This window comes from Cydia strobilella, chromosome 15 (genome assembly GCF_947568885.1).
Source record: "Cydia strobilella chromosome 15, ilCydStro3.1, whole genome shotgun sequence".
Taxonomy (NCBI): domain Eukaryota; kingdom Metazoa; phylum Arthropoda; class Insecta; order Lepidoptera; family Tortricidae; genus Cydia; species Cydia strobilella.
Genome location: NC_086055.1, coordinates 12,936,861 through 12,957,832, shown reverse-complemented (window position 1 = coordinate 12,957,832; position 20,972 = coordinate 12,936,861). Strand labels below are relative to the sequence as shown.

The following is a 20,972-nucleotide window of genomic DNA, read 5'->3' as shown; positions in this document are numbered from 1 at the left end:
GATGTCTCTGGGCAATATTACGGGTGAGGTGGCAGGATCGTGTTCCAAACTCGGAGGTTTTATGTCGAACGGGCATACCAGGTATGGAGTGTCTGCTCATGAAAGGCCAATCGCGATGGTGTGGGCACCTTGTGCGTATGACACCATCGAGACTGCCTAAAGCAGTGTTTTACTCTGAGCTAGCCTCTAGTTTGGTAAACGCAAGGCTGGCGGGCAGTACCTGCGCTACAAGGATGTGGTAAAACGCCACCTGTCGGCCACCGGCATATCATGCGAGTCGTGGAAGGAGCTTGCAACTCGGAGATCGGACTGGCGAGCTGCTGTCAATACGGGTCTTGATAACTTTGAACGCACCCGGCTTGAATATCTTGACGCCAAACGACAGCTCCGAAAAACTCGGCCCAAGCCCTCCTACAACTACACCTACAACTCATCTGGGCAGCTCTACTGTGCTTCGTGCTGTAGGACCTTCAAAAACAAATTTGGATTTGCTAGTCACGATCGCGCCCATGCGCGTAATAGTTAATAAAATCCCTTTTAGAAATAATAATATTAATAATATACAAATAAAACGCTTGTCGGGATGTCGCTGTCGACGGATACGTCTGGGAGGGCATCATCATTATCATTATATCTCGTATTGTTCTCGTACCTAGTAATTATCACGTTTGAATTGATCGGATACTTTGCAAGGGCGGACTCCAACCAATACCTTATTACATTCAGTGCTTGCGCTTGCTACGCGCTACGAGCGTAGCAGTTAACATATGAAAACCTGTATGTAGCGAAAAGCGACTACGGACAGAGCGCCCGCCTGAGGCGGCAGTGAATGCGTTTGACCCTTAGAGTTGGTCAAAGGCGCCTAGCCTTTCTAAGATAGCATACACCAGAGAATTTGGGACGGGTACCGACGTGGCCGGGTGGTCTAGTGGTCAGGACGTTAGCCGCGTAAGCTGAAGACGCGGGTTCGATTCCCGCCTCGGCCACCGGTGGACTTTGAGTGACTTTGATCACTTTTTCTTTAGTGTATAATATCACCCTAATCTACTATACAACAAGGTTTAAATTAAAAATAGGGAAACTCTGTATGGTGGGCCTAACGAGGTAGCAAATCACGAGTCACGTATGATCTGCGGATATAAACTTTCAACTTTACAGTAATCTTCAAAACTGTCTTAACCTAACAAACTATCTAGAGATAACTAGGTAGATATTGCTTTTTAGCGATAAGGCCGCGTGCTGTTTATCTCTGCTTGTGTTTCGGTTTTCTTTTGCATTGATTTTATTGGTGTTCAATAAAGAGTACGTATTTGTATTGTATTGTACTGTATGTACTGTATCTATGAAAGTTGTCACTTTATTTCCTCCCAAACTGCAACACAGGCTGAAATCGAAACAAATGTAAACATCATAAAAAATTTCCATCTTCGCAAGTCGGAGATTTACGCAAGAGGATTATTTTTATCATTTTCCTTTGCAAAGAACACGTTTTGTCAATAAGGAACGTTTCCCCGATTGCTTTTTTCAACGTCATACCTAATGCAAATATGGGGGATTGGGGGAACATCGGGTTTGGCTTGTTTCTTCCTTGTTAAAAGCTTGTCTTAATAAGACTTCCTTTGACAAGCTTAGAAATAAATTAAATTAAATTATTTGATTTTTAGCACGCTTCTTTATTGATGGTTAATAACAAGTTAAAACATAATTATCAAAATTCTACATTTATAATTTAAAAAAAAAAAAAAATATTCAGAAAGGTATTCTGCAATTAGACTTTAAGTGAATAAAACATTTACAGTGCCATGAAAATTTAAATTTACAAGTACCCAGTGGGAAGGAAAGTAGGCACATTTTACGGTACCTAATTGTTTATAAATATGACAGTTGGGCCCACTTGCACCATTCCACTAACCCGGGGTTAACCGGTTAAACCGTTAACCCAGTGTCTCTAGTCGCGACTAAAGAAGTTTTACTTCAAAATAGTCAAGTCACTTCACCACCTTCTAGCATGAAGCATACTACGTTATTGCAAAGGATTAAGGTGAAGAAATGTATACATATTTATGAACTCGACTGTACTTCGCTGCTATGCCTAATTTATTATTCCTTCTATTTCAGACACAAACTTTGCATTTCGAACACTAAAACCAATAACATTAAGCAATAAATAATTCAGCCACTAATACATTTTCAACACAACATGACCTGAGTGCCTTACGCGAAATACGAAATGGGAAATTTCTTTATCTGCCTCTCTATCGCTCGAATATGCAAGAGCGATAGAGATGCAGATAACAAAGGCCCTCTGAGCCGTGAGAGGAAAACCACATTTTATAAATACCTACACCTGCATTCAGAGTTCACTCGAACTCAACCCATTACCTCGATACGTTCATCCACAGCTAAAAGATCTTAAGAATATCAGCAAATTTAGCTTATATGACCGTTTCTTCCTAAAAGCAAACGCGAATAATACGAATGATAAAAGGGTATATGTATGTCTCAATATATCGCTCGTACGCTTTTTCGCCTCGCTTTTATAGAGGTGAGAAAATACATTTTCGATTCTCTCAGCCCGTTATTTCAGACTTTTTGTCGTCACCAATACCGAACAGATTCTCGCCTAATGTTGCGGAAGTCACATTTTTGCTCGTTTCAAACAAAGAGAATCTGTCGGAAGCGGCAGTGTGTCATAGTTTCGAAATATATTTTTGCGGACGTTCGACTTTTTCTACGCTTCAGCAGTTTATGTAAAAGGATAACTATGCAGCCTTTTAAAAGTTGGCATTTCATACTCTGGTAAACCAACTTTATCTGTAGAATAAGTTTTTGACAAAAATTTCATTTTTGGTACAAGCTTTTATCGCTGACTGTACTTTTCTTTCCACAGGCAACTAATATTCATCGAGACAATTCTAAAAACCCCAAACACAATTTGGTTGCGTTGTTTTTATCACAGTTCCTATGACCACCTCCTGTCTCCATCATCAGATCAGCTCGATGGTACCATAATATTGCATTGTCACTCGACTTACATATGTATGCAAATTTTCAGCTTCATCGGAAACCAAGAAGTGAGTCAAATTTAACTTGCAAAATTTGACCCTTACAAACATGTTTCATACATATGACATACATAGGTACTGCAAGTTAATAAAAAGCTTGTAAAAAGGCGCGAACTTCAAATTATTTATGGGAGGATAACCTTTCGGGCCTGCATTTTTAGGTTTTCGTACCCAAAGGGTAAAAACGGGACCCTATTACTAAGACTCCTCTGTCCGTCTGTCTGTCACTACTGTCACCAGCGTGTATCTCATCAACCGTGATAACTAGACAGTTGAAATTTTCACAGATGATGTATTTCTGTTGCCATTATAACAACAAATACTAAATAAAAAGTACGGAACCCTCGGTGGGCGAGGCATTTTGATTTTAAACGTTATGCAAATTCATAATTATACTTTATGAAATGATGAAAAAAGTGGTTATGCATTTTATCACTTAAGTATACAACATGAAATGACTCAATCCGTTTGTATGCAAAATTAAAATACTTATGCTTTTTTTGTTCGCCTGTCTACAACATATTGCAAACCCTGTAAATGGTAATTTATAGATATTCCGTAGGTATACTGGTATACTACTTTAAAAAACTAAACAAAAAAAACTGAAACAAGGATAGGAACCCACAAGTTCGTGACGTAAAATAGCATGCTTAATAACTGCCATACCTACATAATACGTAAGCTTTAACTTCATAAAATACCTACACTAGAAAATTCGTTGCAAAACTTGTGGAAATTATAGAAGTTGCGCTGTCTTCTAAGTATTTTGCCAACAAATCGTCGAGCATTCTTCCAAGCTCAACACGTGCTTCCCCAGTCTAGGGTTACCACAATCTGAAAATATGTGTGTGGTGGCAAGATAGCCTTGCTACCACGCCACACGCCACGCCAGTGGTATATCATTGAGCTTTTCAGTCGTTAAAAATTTGGAATTTGTGGATAATTAAGTAGTATAAAGCTTTAAAGAGCACTTACGATCAATGGAATGGTGGCTAAAAAAAGGGAATTCCCATTGCCAGGGAGGTTTTGGGATTATACTGGGTAACTTTTATGGGACCAACCCCGAAATCGCGAAAAAAAATTGGCTGTTTTATACATTTTGGCTGGTCCATTTTCTATGGGAGAGTAATTTTTTTATTCGTATAACATTTCTATACAAAATAAATACTGTCATTTTTAGTTTTATTTTTTACAAAAATCTTTAGTTTTCTACGCACTGTTAAATGGATATGAGAGCGGTCATTTCTCCATACAAACGTACTCGACTCTTTCCTCCGTGGTTTTTGAACCTAGAGCAATGAGTTTTTCAACACAGATTAATATTATCAATATCCGTGTCGGACTGTTTTACTTTTTTGATATTTTTATTTTTTTAAGCGCTAGAGCACGAGCAGTCGAGTACGACACGTCGGTTTTTGAGATTTTTACGCAGGATTTTTCGCCTAAGTAAGCTGCAGTTGTCGTTATCGCACTAATTTTAGGAGCCGCGCCTATTCAGGTAAAATTCTCGAATCTTAGCACCCTCAGGTCCCACATCCTCTTTAAAATGCCCGGCAATTCCATACTCCAGCCACTAGAAAACAACCCAAAATTCCTAAACTGATAACCCTACCGTTCCAACTAGTTTGTGCTCGTCTCAAATTATAACAAATGGGCTCATACATCACCCGGCTCGGGCAGGTGCCTTCCTTACCCTGATACCTTACGTAATTCCATTGCCCCTTTTGGGGCTTCGTGGTTAAACATTTTTTGGTCTTTTGTAGATTAAAGTAAATAGGGCTTGAGAGAATGACAGAAAAGGGTTTTTGGTGTGTGTTTTATAACTTTTATTAAATTCTATTCATGAAATATTTTACAATGCATTTGCTTTTAGAGTTTGATTGATGGATGTAGGTATAAAGCATTTTGATTTTAAATTAAATGTTAAGTATCATACAATCACATCAATCAAAACAATCGAAAAAAAAACACCCCAAAAATATCTTCTGTCACTTGAACTTTTAGGATACATCTCAAAAACCCTGATTTACATATTATTAAATTAACCCTCGTTTCGCAAGTAAATCGCAGCCAATTAAGTATAAAAGTATCTCCAGCTAACGAAGGGTAATCAAGTAAGGAAGTCTCATTCGCCATGTTGATTGCTGTCTCGTTACTAAAGTAAATACGGCACTTAAGGGTACGTCTAGGATCACTTTTCATACCAACGTTTGTACGGTTGAGTTCACAATAGCACATTACGAAACGAGTGGCGATAAATTTTAAAACGACTGAAGGAAGTGTTTTTTAATCGACACGAGTTGCGAATTACCTATTCGCACATGTATCGTACAACGTTTTACAGTACATAAAGCCTTCTTACATTTTCGTCATGGTTACGTAATGTGCTAATTATCGCACTAGTGCGGTAAAGTAGCACCATATGTACTGTAATCATCTTTACAAGCCAGCGTCCCAAACATACCTACATCATAATGTTTCTATTAATTTCATGGCGAAAAAATACTAGTATCTTTTTTTTGGCGTTTATCTAGCTACGCAACCGAGTATGAATGGCTTTACTATTTACGAGTGAGAATATGGCAATGGTGAATGTTCTTTTATCATGCCCGTATTCTGTATATATTAGTGCTTATCCGTACATTAAAAAGACATTTTATTGTCATTTGTAGTCGGCGTGGGAAAAAAGAAATGCAGCTATTAGCTATTTTTATTTGTATGTTGACTAATCACTGTTAGTTTTGATTAAAACGGGGTTTTACGATAAGTAACATATATAAGCAACTGAATACATATAATAAGCAGTTTTTTGTTTACATACCTAAATACATTATTTTATTAGAAGCTGACCAATCACAAAAAACTGACAAAAAAATACCTGGCAGTTGCAGTTAAAAGTGACCCTGCCTTGCAGCATGCAGTAGTAACACTTGCTTTGGCACTTGTTGGACACTCGAAGCTCCTCCGATAATTTGTATTTGGCTTGGAGTCTGAATTTGCTTGTACTGGAGGTTGCTAGCGAATCACGACGGGAACTCCATTCTTATTACATACAAATCAAAGAGGATATAATAAGATAGAGCGGTAATGTCATAGTAAATTTTGTAACCACTGTAAATTTACTGTCATCTATCGACATACTTTAAAACTAAAAATGAAGATTTATAAAAATACGTTAAAATGTATTTAAATATAGATACATGTTTTTTTTATTTGCATTAATTATTTTTATATGATTTTGACCCATGTTCTTTCACTGATATGCGTTAAAATTATAAATAACAAACGAAACCGTCAACGCCCTCTATACGAGAGTAGGCCAAAGCTAGTGGCGCCATCTGATCAAGAATCAAATTTTCTTGATTATCGAGGCACGTTTTTTCCTTAGACTGTATCCATCTATTACGGAGTCTTTCATACAAACTCATTTTCTGGACATCTTTGTGATCTTTGATACAAATTCTCCTACCTTACAGCTTTACGCACTGTCTGGTTTAAATTTAAATAACGGACATTCAGAAGACTGTATAGATATAGAGAATATAGATGTAGCGATGTTAGAATAAAATGTGGCCGGTTTTAGTTATTTTGGGGGATTTCTTAATGCTCTTAAATAAATAAACCAAAAATTCTTAACGAATAAGTCCTCGGAACGATCCCACCGATTTGTTGGCGGCTTAGGACACCAGCAATCTGGCGACGAATTAGGTGAGAATGCCGCCAGCATCCTTGGTACAATGCCTCAAGGGCCTATTTTAGATTTAAGCTAGTTATTAATTTAGTTAAATAGTACCACTGTATATATCTTTCATGTAAATAAATGATTTAATTAATGGTGAGAATTAATTTGGAGATGATAAATAAATGTCGCTTACGGACGAAATTACTAAATGTTCCAAAAATATATTTACACGCACTGATACTCAATACGGTCGTGTAAATATATCCTTGGGACGTTGGCTTGTCTATGTTTATGAACTCGATACTTAAATTAATTTTTCAACATCACCAACTTTTAAACGAAACACTTTTGAACCCAATTATGTAAAAAAACGGAAGCTATTTTAATAAATTTCGGCAGATCAAAATTAAATGTCGATATAGGCAATTTTCTTACGATTTCGCCATTGCTCCCATATTTCAGTAAAAACTGCATACCCATCTTAAAGAATATAGCTGAATATTGAAAATTAATACCCGTTGATTTAATAGCCGTAATTAGAAATCGACTCTTCTACTTAGGTGTACATGAAAACATATTTTCAGTTTTAAGTTGATATTATAAAATAATGGTTGACCATAGATGTTTTACGGTAGCCCCTATTCAATTTACCATAGAGTAACTTATACTAGAGTGGTACTGTCATAGTAAATTTTGTAACCCCAGTAAATTCACTGCCATCTGTCGACCCACTTTAAAACTAAAATTGAAGATTTGTAAAAATACGATAAAATGTATTTAAATATAGATAAATGATTTTTTTTATTTGCATTAATTATTTTGATGATTTTGACCCATGTTCTTTCACTGATATGCGTTAAAATTGTTAAATAACAAACGAAACCGTCAACGCCATCTATACGACTGTAGGCCCAAACTAGTAGCGCCCTCTGAACGAGAATCGAATTTTCTTGATTTTTGAGGCACGTTTTTTCCTTAGACTGTATCCATCTATTACGGAGTTATATCTATCTTTGAATTTACTCAAGACATGACACGTTATTAGTGTGTGCTGACACTGCTGACGTGATTTTACTAAGAAAACTCGAATGTGAGTTAGAAACCTATCACGAAGTGCTTTCGTGAGGTGGCAAATCTACTCACTCGTACCACGATAACGACCGAAATCGAGGTATCGACATGCCTCGCGATTAGGTGATGGAGGTGCGAAGCCGACGCGATCTCCTGCCTATTACTCTCGCATATGTTGGATGTTAGATTAACAGCTAACATTTAATGCGTTATGTGTGTACATACAACGTACGGCGAGAGTTTAGCATATGTCTACATACATTCATTATTAATGATTGCTGCGCCTAGTTTGCTAAAATAGGGGAAAGGATGACTCACGCTGGAACGGTCCGGGTCCGGCCCGAGGCGTCCGACACTTCAGTTTTCTATAGAAAACATCACGTGATCACCGATCACCCATCATAGACAACGAAGTGTTGGAAACCTCGGCCCAGACCCGGGCCGTTATAGCGCAAGTCATCCTTAACAGTTACGACTAAAATGAGGATAATTATTATTTACCCTTGTAGGTATAAATACCTACCCACTCACCTATAATTAGCTAAAAGGAAACATAAAAACCGGCCAAGTGCGAGTCGGACTCGCGCGCGAAGGGTTTCGTACCATTACGGAAAAAAACAGCAAAAAATCACGTTTGTTGTATGGGAGCCCCATTTAAATATTTATGTTATTATGTTTTTAGTATTTGTTGTTATAGCGGCAACAGAAATACATCATCTGTGAAAATTTCAACTGTCTAGCTATCACGGTTCATGAGATACAGCCTGGTGACAGACGGACAGCGGAGTCTTAGTAATATTAGGGTCCCGTTTTTACCCTTTGGGTACGGAACCCTAAAAACGAAATAAGCATCGCGGCACTCATTTTATTAATAAAAAGACGAAAGTCAGTGCTCTCTGCTCATTACAAAAGAAACAACCGTGGACCGTACTTTATGGAACGGAACCAAAATGCTCCGTTATATGACGAATATTTTAAAGAACAGAGTTTAATTTTAAAACTGGGGAAAGATACCGGAGTGCAGTAATTTATGACGTCATTACGGAGAATTAAATGAAAAACGTTCGCCATTACGACCACATGCAGTATCGCCCTGGATGGTTACGGTTTTATAGTCTGTCTTGTCATGCGTCACTTTCGCACTTACGTGGTTAGAATGTGACAGGCACAGTGATAGGATAAAGGGGCAGCCATTTTAAGCGGCCCGAAATAGATATATACAGTGAATTGTTTCGTCGGAATTTGAGTGTTTTAATAAAACGCCATTTAATGGACTGTAATCTCGTTTACATTTTTGCCGTTAGTCATAGCATAGAGTAACTTATACTAGAGCGGTACTGTCATAGTAAATTTTGTAACCCCAGTAAATTCACTGCCATCTGTCGACATACTTTAAAACTAAAATTGAAGATTTGTAAAAATACGATAAAATGTATTTAAATATAGATAAATGATTTTTTTTATTTGCATTAATTATTTTGATGATTTTGACCCATGTTCTTTCACTGATATGCGTTAAAATTGTTAAATAACAAACGAAACCGTCAACGCCATCTATACGACTGTAGGCCAAAACTAGTAGCGCCCTCTGAACGAGAATCAAATTTTCTTGATTTTCGAAGCACGTTTTTTCCTTAGACTGTATCCATCTATTACGGAGTTATATCTATCTTTGGTCATAGCTAAATGTCTCCCATTTTATGTAGGTACAAATGCCTTCATTCGCTACGTCTGTATTTAAAGTTTTCCTGCAGGTAAGTGTCTACAAATATTACTTAATTTTAAGTAGGTAATATATCATATTTAATTTAAATCCACACAAATGAGCGACTTTTCCACGTGTGCAATTATCACTTAAATGTTTGCTGTAGGTGTATACAGTTTAAAGGCGTTTTTAAACATTATCTTATTTGTCTCACGCCGAATATTGGTAGACTATTCAGGAAATACTTTGCTTAGTTCTGTCTCCGAAATTACATTACGGTACACTAGCTGCAGATATCTGACTCCTCTGTATACAAACCGCTGCTGCAAAAAATCCATTTATATTTGACCTCTATAAATATTAATACAAAAAACAATTATTTACCATTCAAGATTGCAGAAAGAGAGTAATTCTATATGCTATTACAAAAAAAAAAACTAAGCAAAATTATATTTATAGTTAAGTATAGACATGAGTGGGGTCCCAACTCAATTTACTTTCTATGGCTTTAGTCACCCTTCTGAGATGAAATTACAACTGATAGAAACTTGCCCGCCTTATCTGTACGAAGAAAACTACTTTTATGCTGTTAAGATTACTTTATTGAGGCTTTATTTCTTTTCTATAGGGACTGACGTATGTTGGAAATAAAATGTTATTTATGGACTTTGTTTTATACATGACAGTTCTGTTCTTCCAATTCCCGTTTGGTTGGGCTTAATTTAAAAATTAATTGAAGAAATAAGTAATTACCGTATTTTAATTACTTAAATAATATGTTTCTAAATAAATTAATGTGTGATGGTTAAAAAAATGTAATCAAACATTTTACGTGACGGCTAGTCGGCTACTCTATATAAAAATTTAAAAACCGGCCAAGTGCGAGTCGGACTCGCGCACGAAGGGTTCCGTACCATTAAGCAAAAAACGGCAAAAATATCACGTTTGTTGTATGGGAGCTCCACTTAAATATTTATTTTATTTTGTTTTTAGTATTTATTTAAGTTATAGCGGCAACAGAAATACATCATCTGTGAAAATCGGACAGACAGACGGACAGTGAAGTCTTAGTTATAGGTTCCCGTTTTTACCCTTTGGGTACGGAACCCTAAAAAGGACAAGATATAAAGCAGCAAAAAATTAGAACAGTTCAAAGTTAAATTTTGATTCAACAGTGACATTTTTATAACTTTTTACGGCAGCTGCAGGATAATTGTAAATTAGAATTATTATATTAGGAAATTTACTGTCCTGGATGACGATCTGGATGTCCGTCATAAACAAAGACCTTAAGAAAGCCCAAGTGGATGTCTCGACGACCCAGAACAGATACGCCTGGCGAAGAATGGCGAGGAGAGCCGACCCCAAATGATATGGGAAAAGGCTAGGCGAAGAAGAAGAAGATGCTAGGAAATCTACTATTTAAAGATTTAAGCGTAGCTCTCCGTTGAAAAAATAATAATTCACTCCAATTTCATAATCAGAATAATTTACGAGGTACAAGTAACACGGCGGGTATTTATGCGTTGACCACGAACGCTGTAAAGGGTTCGAAACGACGGGATGTATTATAAATTCAATATACGCTATATAATCCTTTTTCATAGTTTTATTTCATGAGGTACAAGTAACAACAAATATTTTTCCCAATAAATGTATGGATTTTACAACCCGCAATATTTAAAAAGCTGCAATATTAATAGCATTTTATAATAAAAGCTTAGCTCCGGTCGCATTCAATAAATCATGCAAGCAGCCAACCATCGATGTTTTGGCAGAAATATAGTTTACATTTTGATCTAGTGCGTAGTGGCCGAGTGTAATATTTTCCATGTAAGCCTTTAAAGGGCTGCATTTATTTGCTTTAATATTTACGGACATGCTCATGATAGAATTCTCTGGATATCTGTAATACTTGCTGTATTTTAAAGAATCATATTTTTTTGTTCTTTATTAAATAATTTTACGGTTTAGACACTTGTTTTAGTCACTCGCGTTGTTTTAGTTATTTGTTGTAATTATTTAATGTATGTATGTATGTCTCACAACAGTTTAAATTCGATTTTTGTACTTCATTTCAAATAAAAATAACCGTGATCGCTTCACTACTAGTTTTTTTTTATAGTATAAAACAAAGTCGCTTTCCGCTCTGTATGTATATCTGTCCCTATTTATGCTTAGATCTTTAAAACTAGGCAACAGATTTTGATGCGGTTTTTTTATTAGATAGAGTGATTCAAGAGGAAGGTTTATGTGTATAATTTGTAAAGGTTTTGTGTAAATTTGTTGAACTACCCGTGCGAAGCCGGGGCGGGTCGCTAGTTTATTATAAGAGGTACTAGTGTCGCAAAGTTATAAATAACATCCCCTAAGGTGACAGTTTTTTTAAGCAAACTAAAATGTAAAAACCGGCCAAGTGCGAGTCGGGCTCGCGGGCGAAGGGTTTAGTACCATTACGCAAAAAACGGCAAAAAAATCACGTTTGTTGTATGGGAATTTTATTTTATTCGGTTTTTAGTATTTGTGGTTATAGCGGCAACAGAAATACATCATCACATTCAACTGTCTCGCTATCACGGTTCATGAGACAGACGGACAGAGGAGTCTTAGTAATAGGGTCCCGTTTTTACCCTTTGGGTACGGAACCCTAAAAATTATATTTAGCGCCATCTATGTACTACAATGACGATTCTTTCAGCGGCTTATATATAGGTTGTCAGTCTTCTCTATTTACTATGATCTACCATGATACATGTAGGTAGGTATAGCAATATTTGTGCCATTTTCAACCAAAAGGGTACTTATTGTCGCTTGTCAGTAAGGCGCTATTTCCATATAGCTTCAATTAGAAATCAACCTTATCGATAAGCGACAATGTGGTACCTTTTGGTTGAAAACGTCACATTTAATAAACTCATTATAGCTACCCGCGTCTTTTGATGTCAAATGTCTTTCCCCATAAAAAAATTAAAGTTTCCGCCCGAACATTCATGAGAGATCCACAAAGCATTTCCTCGTCGCGTCGCTCTCAGGTGGTCCGGGTCATTTTTCTTTGTTGTGGAAAGCGTCATGAAAAGCTAGCACATTTCGCCCAGCTGAAATACGACGTAAGCCTCATGGAAACTTCTCAACTTTACATCTTTCTAAGATAACGCATATTTCCTTTGACTCAACCATGCTCGGTTTCACCCGCTTCAAATTTTTTTCAACAGGTTGTAATGCTTCCGAACATTTTTCAGTACCTAATAACAATATTATGATTTGTTGACAAACACATAAGAGGTTTTTTTAAATATACTAAGGTGTTTTAAATAACAAAGGAAAAATATACTTGTTGCTATAACAGCGTTAAGATTAGGCACGAAACGTCTGTAGATTAAATTTATTTTCATCACACTTGTTCGAAAAAGATCTAAATCCATGCAGGTGTACTGAAGGACAAAGGCCTATGTAGTTCCCGTGGGAGTTATGGATTGTGTTTTTTTTATATGTCACTATTAAATACGAACCAAGTAGGTTTTATTTATTAGTAAAATACATGTTTAAAGTTAAGGTATAAATTAGTTTATGTTTCAAATATTCAATTTGAATAATTTAAGTAAGTAAGTGAATATTCTTTATTGCACCAAAATTATACATTTTACATACATGTAAAACTACAAAAAAATATTTAAAGAAAAAATAGAACCAGGTAACAACAGGCGGTCTTATCGCTAAAAAGCGATCTCTTCCAGACAACCTTTGGGTAGCAGGAAACGTAGAACTCATACAAAAGTCAACAGCCGCATTTAATAGCCGTTTAGTTTTACACATTTTTCAATCGTGGCTGAATGCCGGATTGGTCTGTGCCTTCGATGCCTAACCTGTGAAACACACACAATATGGCGGACGAATGGCGGTCCGACTGGGACTGTATGTACAGTCACCATCAGATATATCTGAGCGGCCAAGGTACTCAAAAATATCTGAACACGCACTCTAACACCTTGACAATAAAGGCGTGTTCAGATATTTGTGAGCACCTTGGCCGCTCAGATATATCTGATGGCGACTGTACCTATATGTTGTTAAACTACTCTGTTCGTGTCAATCCAAGGCTTAAAATAACAGAATCGATGAACGGCATCCTGTACAAAAAACTTACTCGTTTTTTTCAAGTGTAAAATAAGTATTATCCAAAGCAACATGCGTAGTTATACCTAACGATTATATTACGGACTTTACTCAACAACGAACGGTGTCGGAACATTCTAGCAAAATGTTGAAGAAACTAGCAATTTATATTTAAGAGCCCAGAAGCCGAGTAAACAGCGACTGAGTCAAATTGAATATAAATCTAAGCTCCTTAGCACACTGGCGTTTTTCTCGGTTGTTACGTGGGTGGGGGGTTACGTCTTTTGTAAAATTGTACATAACTATTTTTTATTTTATAACAATTTTATTAACTATGGTTTGATTAGCTGCCAAGTTTGTGCAGACTTATGTCAGACAGACTAGTATGTAACATACACATTGTGTAGGTGTTACAATTTCCTACAAAACTGTCACAATTATAATTTAAAGAAGGGCCGAGAAACTAAAATGATACAACAGTTGACTTTTACAATTTTCAAGCCGGTTGCAAAGTTGATTGACCCACATAGTCTGCGACAAAACCTGTCGCAGTGTTAAGAAAATTCCAAATTCAAAAATGTTTTCTGCGAGTAATCAGTTCTCAACAGTGAACAAAAATGTTCTCGAGGGCTTTCACAAGTCAGTAAAATATTTACAGTGCAACATAGTAACATTTAAAAATACAACGCATCGGCGGATTTCGTGTGAAACTATTGCCTTCGGAAAAACGCTAGTGTTCCAAGCTGGACACCGATATCACGCAGTGTTTGCAGTTGAAATATCACAATTGTATTCGTAGGCTAACTGAATAACATCTCTTTAAAAGGATAAGTGGTGCTTGTGAATTTGGTTGACATTTTGTATTTTGTGTAAACGATATACATAGATAACATATAGCACAATCGGATTAGGAGTATTAGGACTAACCTCGAAATCTCTTCCAAAGTTATGAAATTTGGTATGTATGTTAATTAAAGGTCTCTTTTTCATGTCCACACTATTTGACATTTGGGGACCTCGAGGAATCGCAGCCATCTTGGAAAGTGTGTACCATTCTGGAGAAATTTGGTTTTTACTCTAAATCTACGTTCAGGAGTTGAAAAAACATTTTGAATGTTAAACCACAATTTTCCGCTTTAATCGTTGTGGCACAAAACATTGAATTTATTTTAATCTATTTCTTTCAAAAAGCAAAGAATAAATCTCGGTCTTAAAGTAAACTTACTCAACTATTAAACAGTAATCAACTAACCGCGTTCCCAGAAAACAAAGTTGACAATAAAAATAACTCCTTTTGTCCTTTAAATCCAGAAAGTAAATTCAATCTAGAAACGCCCTCAAGTTCTCTTTGAAAAACAACCCACAATTCGAAAACTAAATACTTAAAAGCTGTTTCTGTTTTAACAATTTGATATGGTTTTCATCTCATTTTGATACGACCTTGATTCATGCCATCAGGCATCTCACATATACCAATAAGTGCGAGAAAATGCCTTATCTGACTACTTTACTCCTGATTGCATTTCGTCAGCACCAATCAGGGAATTTTTATTATAAAGCACTTTAAAGCACGACGTACGTTGTGTATAAGTCACGTCTTACTGTCACTTTTCTGACAAAATGTATGGGATTTGATATTGACCGTCAGTTTTGTGATGATTCCTAACCGGCCGTTAATGGTACATAAGTAAATAAATAAATAAATATTACGTATAGGGAACATTCTTACACAAATTGGCTAAGTCCCACGGTAATCTCAAGAAGGCTTGTGTTGTGGGTACTCAGACAACGATATATATAATACTTATACAAATACTTAAATACATAGAAAACGTCCATGACTCAGGAACAAATATCTGTGTTCATCACACAAATAGATGCCCTTACCGGGATTCTAACCCAGGACCATCGGCTTCACAGGCAGGGTCACTACCCACTAGGCCAGACCGGTCGTCAAACCGGTCGGTTACCGGTCGGTAAGTAAGTGAAAACACCCATCAGCGTGAGAGTGTCGTATCAAAATAAGTTGAAAACCATATCAAAATAGATAGAACAGAATCGGCAGAGTCCTCATGTATTTGGGGATCCACTTAAAACATCGTTAAAACTTGACCGAGGAATTTTATTCCAAAGACAAAGGTTTAATTTGATTGAAGTTTCTGCACTTCCTCAGGGATTTGTGCATTAATAGGAATCCTGTTTAACTTTGGAACAGCCAAAGTTTTGCTGATTTTAACGGTAATAAAAACTTTTTTAGGATTTACCTTTTATTATGACCAACCTTACCACGAACTTGACACTGATCTGACACTGATATATTCGCTAACGTATCTCGCTCGTACTGGCATATTAGTGCGAGCGATAGAAAGTAAATTACAGTCAAATTGGTGGTAGCCTTACTAATGCAAAATGTAAACTCACCTACTTATACAGTTATAAATATGTACATAATAATATAAAAAAACTTTAATGCCGTTTAAGCAATAAAAAAAAAATCAAATAAGTACCTACGGTAAAATTATTAAAATATTTCTCGTACAATTATCACTCATCAAACAGTAGGATTAGTGCATTTGTAAAATGCATAGCCAGTCCGTTAAATATTTAATGATAATGAAGCTTTTAGTGATAATGAACTTATTATTTTAGTTCAGCAGTAAATAATACAATATGACATGTAATCCAAGTAAATCTAGTAACAATAGAACAAGCAAAGTACATCAGCAACATAATATTGAATATTTATTGCAATGTTATTTCGAATAAATTTACTTGGCATTGTTCCCTGTAATCTGGTAATGTATTTACTGAACGTTATTGACTATTGAACCATTTCAAAGTGAATGTTTGAACGATTGTCCTATAAATATTTGTATATATTTCACTAACTTTGATGTTCATAAAATATGCTGTCTTATTGCATACTTTTATTAATTTTCACAATTTTTATAGCGTTAAGGAATATTTAAATGTAGATTTTTATTAATATTGTGACATTTTATTTATTATTATTTATTAATTCGTCTATTCTTGGCTCTATTCTCATTGTAAATATTTAATAAATTATTGTAATTGATTATGTAAATAATATATGTAAACTTAAGTAAAACTTAAGTAAAACAAAATTAATAAAATGGCGGTTTGTGTCCCTCCCCTCTTCAACTTTTTCCATACAAAACAATCGCCAATATACTAAAGCCCACTTGCACTATTCCCCTTACCCAGGTTAACCGGTTAAACCTGTCGGTCTAGCATACATAAATTACGTTCTCGAGCGCTAGATGTATGGAGTCGCGCACGAGAACGAAACTCATGCTAGCAGGTCTGGAGTTACCATGGTTACCAGTACAATTTGACCTAGGTTAACGGTTTAACCGCTTAACTCCGGGGTTAGTGGGACGGTGCAAGTGGGCCTAAAGGTTTACACGTGCAAGCAACTCGGCAGCAACTTTATATTTTGCTTGACTGCCCACAAAGTCGCCGTCAGCGGCGATCCCTAAACAATCAAACTGTAAGTCGATTTTGACCGACTTCTGTCGTTGTTGGCGGATCGACTTTAGTTTTGATTGTGTTGTATTATTATACAGATTGCTATCAATTAATGGTTAAGGATAGTTGGACTTATGCACGCATTTACATACATATTTGTTACTTCTCCTCGCCTTATTGAAAACAAGTTTTAAATGTTTTTTTCAAAGTCAAAATAGCTAAAAGTGCCTTGGGGTAAATGAATTTGTTTATTAGTGTGATTGTGTGATTTCATAACTTTAAGGTCTTATTAAGAAGACCGCACAAAATTACTATAAGTGGATTATTGAACTTAATAGTCATTTTATGTTTACCCCTTCTTGATTTTACAATGCCCTACAGGGTTTCATCCGCAAACAAATAAAATGTATCATATTGTACCTATTGTGTATGAAAGTAATAAGCGCACTGATTAATTACTGATATTATTATAGTTTAAATAGTTATTTTGTTAAAGCGTGTCGCGGATTATCCTTGTACATTTTTGATGATGCGTGAGGGCTGCGGCTGAATTCTACTTTTGTGAAACCATCGACGACTTTTACTACGGATACTCTTTGTGCACTTTGGACAAAACCTGCGTTGTGGATTATGATCAGGCCATTGAATAAAACTATAAATAGTGCATCTTACTCTGTGGTTTTGTGTTGCTTCCTCTCCAAGAGTAATCTTTTTATCTAATACATACTTTTCATATAGATTTTGTAAGTTTAAATCCTGAATAAAGCGTACATGCTCCTCTTTTTAATAAATAAAGAAATGCCTGCATTATGCTAATTAGACTGCCATAAACATGCAAATGAGAATAATTAAAAAATTACTTAAAACCTGTGTCTGTAATTAAAATAACACTAAACTAAATTAATTTAAACGAGGAGTACTAGCATGAAGCTTCACTATACGTACATATAAATACATTGTACAGAATAGGTACTTACGATATATTATACAGCTTATAACTTTCACTACCTCATATCTTAGCTACTGCAAAACCGTAGAAATCTATTTTATCATGTACAAAATAAGATTCACATTTAAAAGTGCCGCTGATGTCAGATAAGCGACTAAGGCAGTAATTTGTATTGTCGTATACAGTGCACCTTCGGCAAGGGAATATTACAGAGACTTAATAAAGACAGTCTGTGGTATAATTGCGGGGGTGGTTTAATGGACTTTAAAAACGTGATGCTGCCTTTAATCCAGTGTTCAGAATAAGGGTTGCTACCAGTGTTATGTATTTTCATTATACGGGTGTTATTCGGAATTCGAACTACATTTTGATGTGATTTTGTTATCACTCGCCCGCGCCAATATCATGTACTAACAAGAAGCTAATTAAAACTTGCATTTTAACAACAAAATGATATCATTTTGTTGTTATTCGCCCGTGCTTCCCGCTTGCGCCAATAGATCCATGTACGAGTACGAACAAGTACGAGCGAAATGCACTTTAGATATCATTTTGATGTTTGAAATGGCCTGCATGGTCCACCTAATATGGTTTTCCTTCACCGAAAAACGCCACAATCAAATAATATTCCATACATTCCAAGAAACTCCAATGAGTCGCGGCTCGTCTGATTACGAGCTGGGGTTCGAACCCGTGACCTTCGGTTTGAGTGCAAATAAATTCCAAAAGACTTAGATTGAAAGTCGCACACTCTTACGACTTAATAACGAGGCTACCAGCAGCGCTCATCAAAATCTATCAAATAACGTTATGTAAAAATTAAAAGAGACAAATCAAACATCAACTTCTATCAGAATGCAACAAGATAATGATGTTATTTTAATAACAAAACTTCCGTGAGACACAGACATATTAACTCCTCGGTACGGAGTAAAACATATCTCGCGTTTTTCGACTTAAAATATGTGAGTGACCCGTTAACCCGTTATTAATATATTTAATAAGATAATGATGTGTATTGTGTACCTATTTATGAAATACGGAAGATACCTATATTATAGTTTACTGCTCTGTGTGCTCAGGCTAATGGGGTATTAGCCGTTGATAGCAGCACTTAACTTAAACGCCTCACATAATTATTAATACGCTAACCTAAATCACAGAATTGCCTAAATTGTGGAGCTTATATCAAGCCTCCTAGCCTATTCGGTAGTGACCTTGCCTACGAAGCAGCAGGTCCCGGGTTCGAATCCCGCTAAGGGCATTTATTTCCTTGTTTATCACGAATATATGTTCCTGAGTTATGGATGTTAAACTATTATATAAGTAATTGTCAAGTGTGTGTAAGCTATGAAATTTTATACTTTAACTTTTGAGACAATTTTCTATTATTATTTGCTATACGAAGTTATAAAAAGAACACCCCGTCCAAAAACACCCCCTGCGTATGATCCTATAACGCTGGCTGCGTTACCTATCTACGTACTGTCAGCGATATACGCTGAGAGAGGTATAAGCGCCAGCCCCATCATGGTCTCCTGAAGCATCGACCAGCCGTGTCGACAGTGATTTCATATCCGCCGACCAAGGTCCCATTGTCTCCACTCCACTGCAAGCGCCGCGAACCCGTAGTCTTGCTGTAAAGATGAGTATTTGCTGCGCTTGCTATACTGAGTTATTCGAATTGTTGTAAAATTAAAATGAATACTGCGATCTATAAGGATCGACAAGGCGATGACCAATATTAGTTTAGTTTGATAAATGTACGGTCAAAAAAGCATTATATTTTTCAACTCATTAAGGAACTCAGGATCAAAATTGATTTCAAGGGGGAAGACCAGATTTATGGTCATCCCGATTCAATTTAGTCTTTCCAACCTTCTACAACGCGTTTATAAAGGAAAATTCCCTCGCCGTAGCTTGTCCAATGAGCGCCCGTGCTGAAACGATTCTATACACCCGACGCCACTCGCCCTATTAGTGATGTGACTCTTCTAGAGAACATTCCCTAATTAAGAGAGCATATTCTCAGGAATATTATCCTGCTTGCTGATAATTCCACATTTAAAACTTGACATGCACTTGTTAAACGACTTTAGCGCCATCGTTAGCACCATTCGGAACCTAGAGCGCTTACGTTACCCGTTTACGTAAAATGGTAGTTCAAGATTGATGGTATACAGACTTGGAATCGAACTGACATTTGTAGACAATTAATTACCCCCCTGTTCATTTTTAAATTTTGTCTCTTGCTAATAAACAAAAATATCAAAATGACGGTTACAAAACAATTATGATAAACAAACAAACAATTATGAAGGGTTTGTTCGATTTGAGTTTGTCAGACCATTTTTTAATAATGATTAATGCTATTAGTCAATACCTACTAAAGCGTGCATCATGCATGTTTGTCCACGACAATTACTGAATGAGATTATCTCTAAAAGTTAACTCCCAATGTTACCGGGAATATTGAGTACCACCACAATAATTAGCCTCATGCATGAAGTTTATATTTGAACGAAATATGTTTTATTCGGATGTTTGTTACCGTTATATCATGTTACAAATGCATTTCCGTTTTTAAATTACCATTTAATTACTTAAAATTATAAATAAAAAGTACAAAAATTTGCCCGCGAAAAGCTAGTGAGCGAAACGCTCGAAACGCCACGTGACGTCACGCGTTTGACAGATTAGTGTCATTAGTAGCAAACGTCAGTTGGGCCGCCCAACGTGTGACGTCATCACGCTCTGTCGAATTCGCGCCAAAAATTATGAGCGTTTCAACCGCTCAAAAATTTTCAACATTTTAAATATTTTTTAATAAAATAATGTTAAGGTTTACAAAAGTATTTTTATCATTTCCGGTGTTCCAACGATATAAATTATGAATCC

The 20,972-nt window shown here is 36.2% G+C and overlaps 1 long non-coding RNA gene and 1 other non-coding gene across 2 annotated transcripts in view; one reads left to right on the top strand and one right to left on the bottom strand.

The window, feature by feature from the left end:
- Positions 1-20,972, bottom strand: part of LOC134747597 (uncharacterized) — a 298,158-nt gene that overhangs the window by 247,601 nt on the left and 29,585 nt on the right. The window contains exon 2 of the long non-coding RNA XR_010128347.1: positions 2,806-3,030. This is a non-coding gene — a long non-coding RNA (uncharacterized LOC134747597). The remainder of the gene's footprint in view (positions 1-2,805; positions 3,031-20,972) is intronic.
- On the top strand, positions 915-986 carry Trnat-cgu (transfer RNA threonine (anticodon CGU)). The gene has a single exon. It is a non-coding gene; the product is annotated as a tRNA-Thr (tRNA).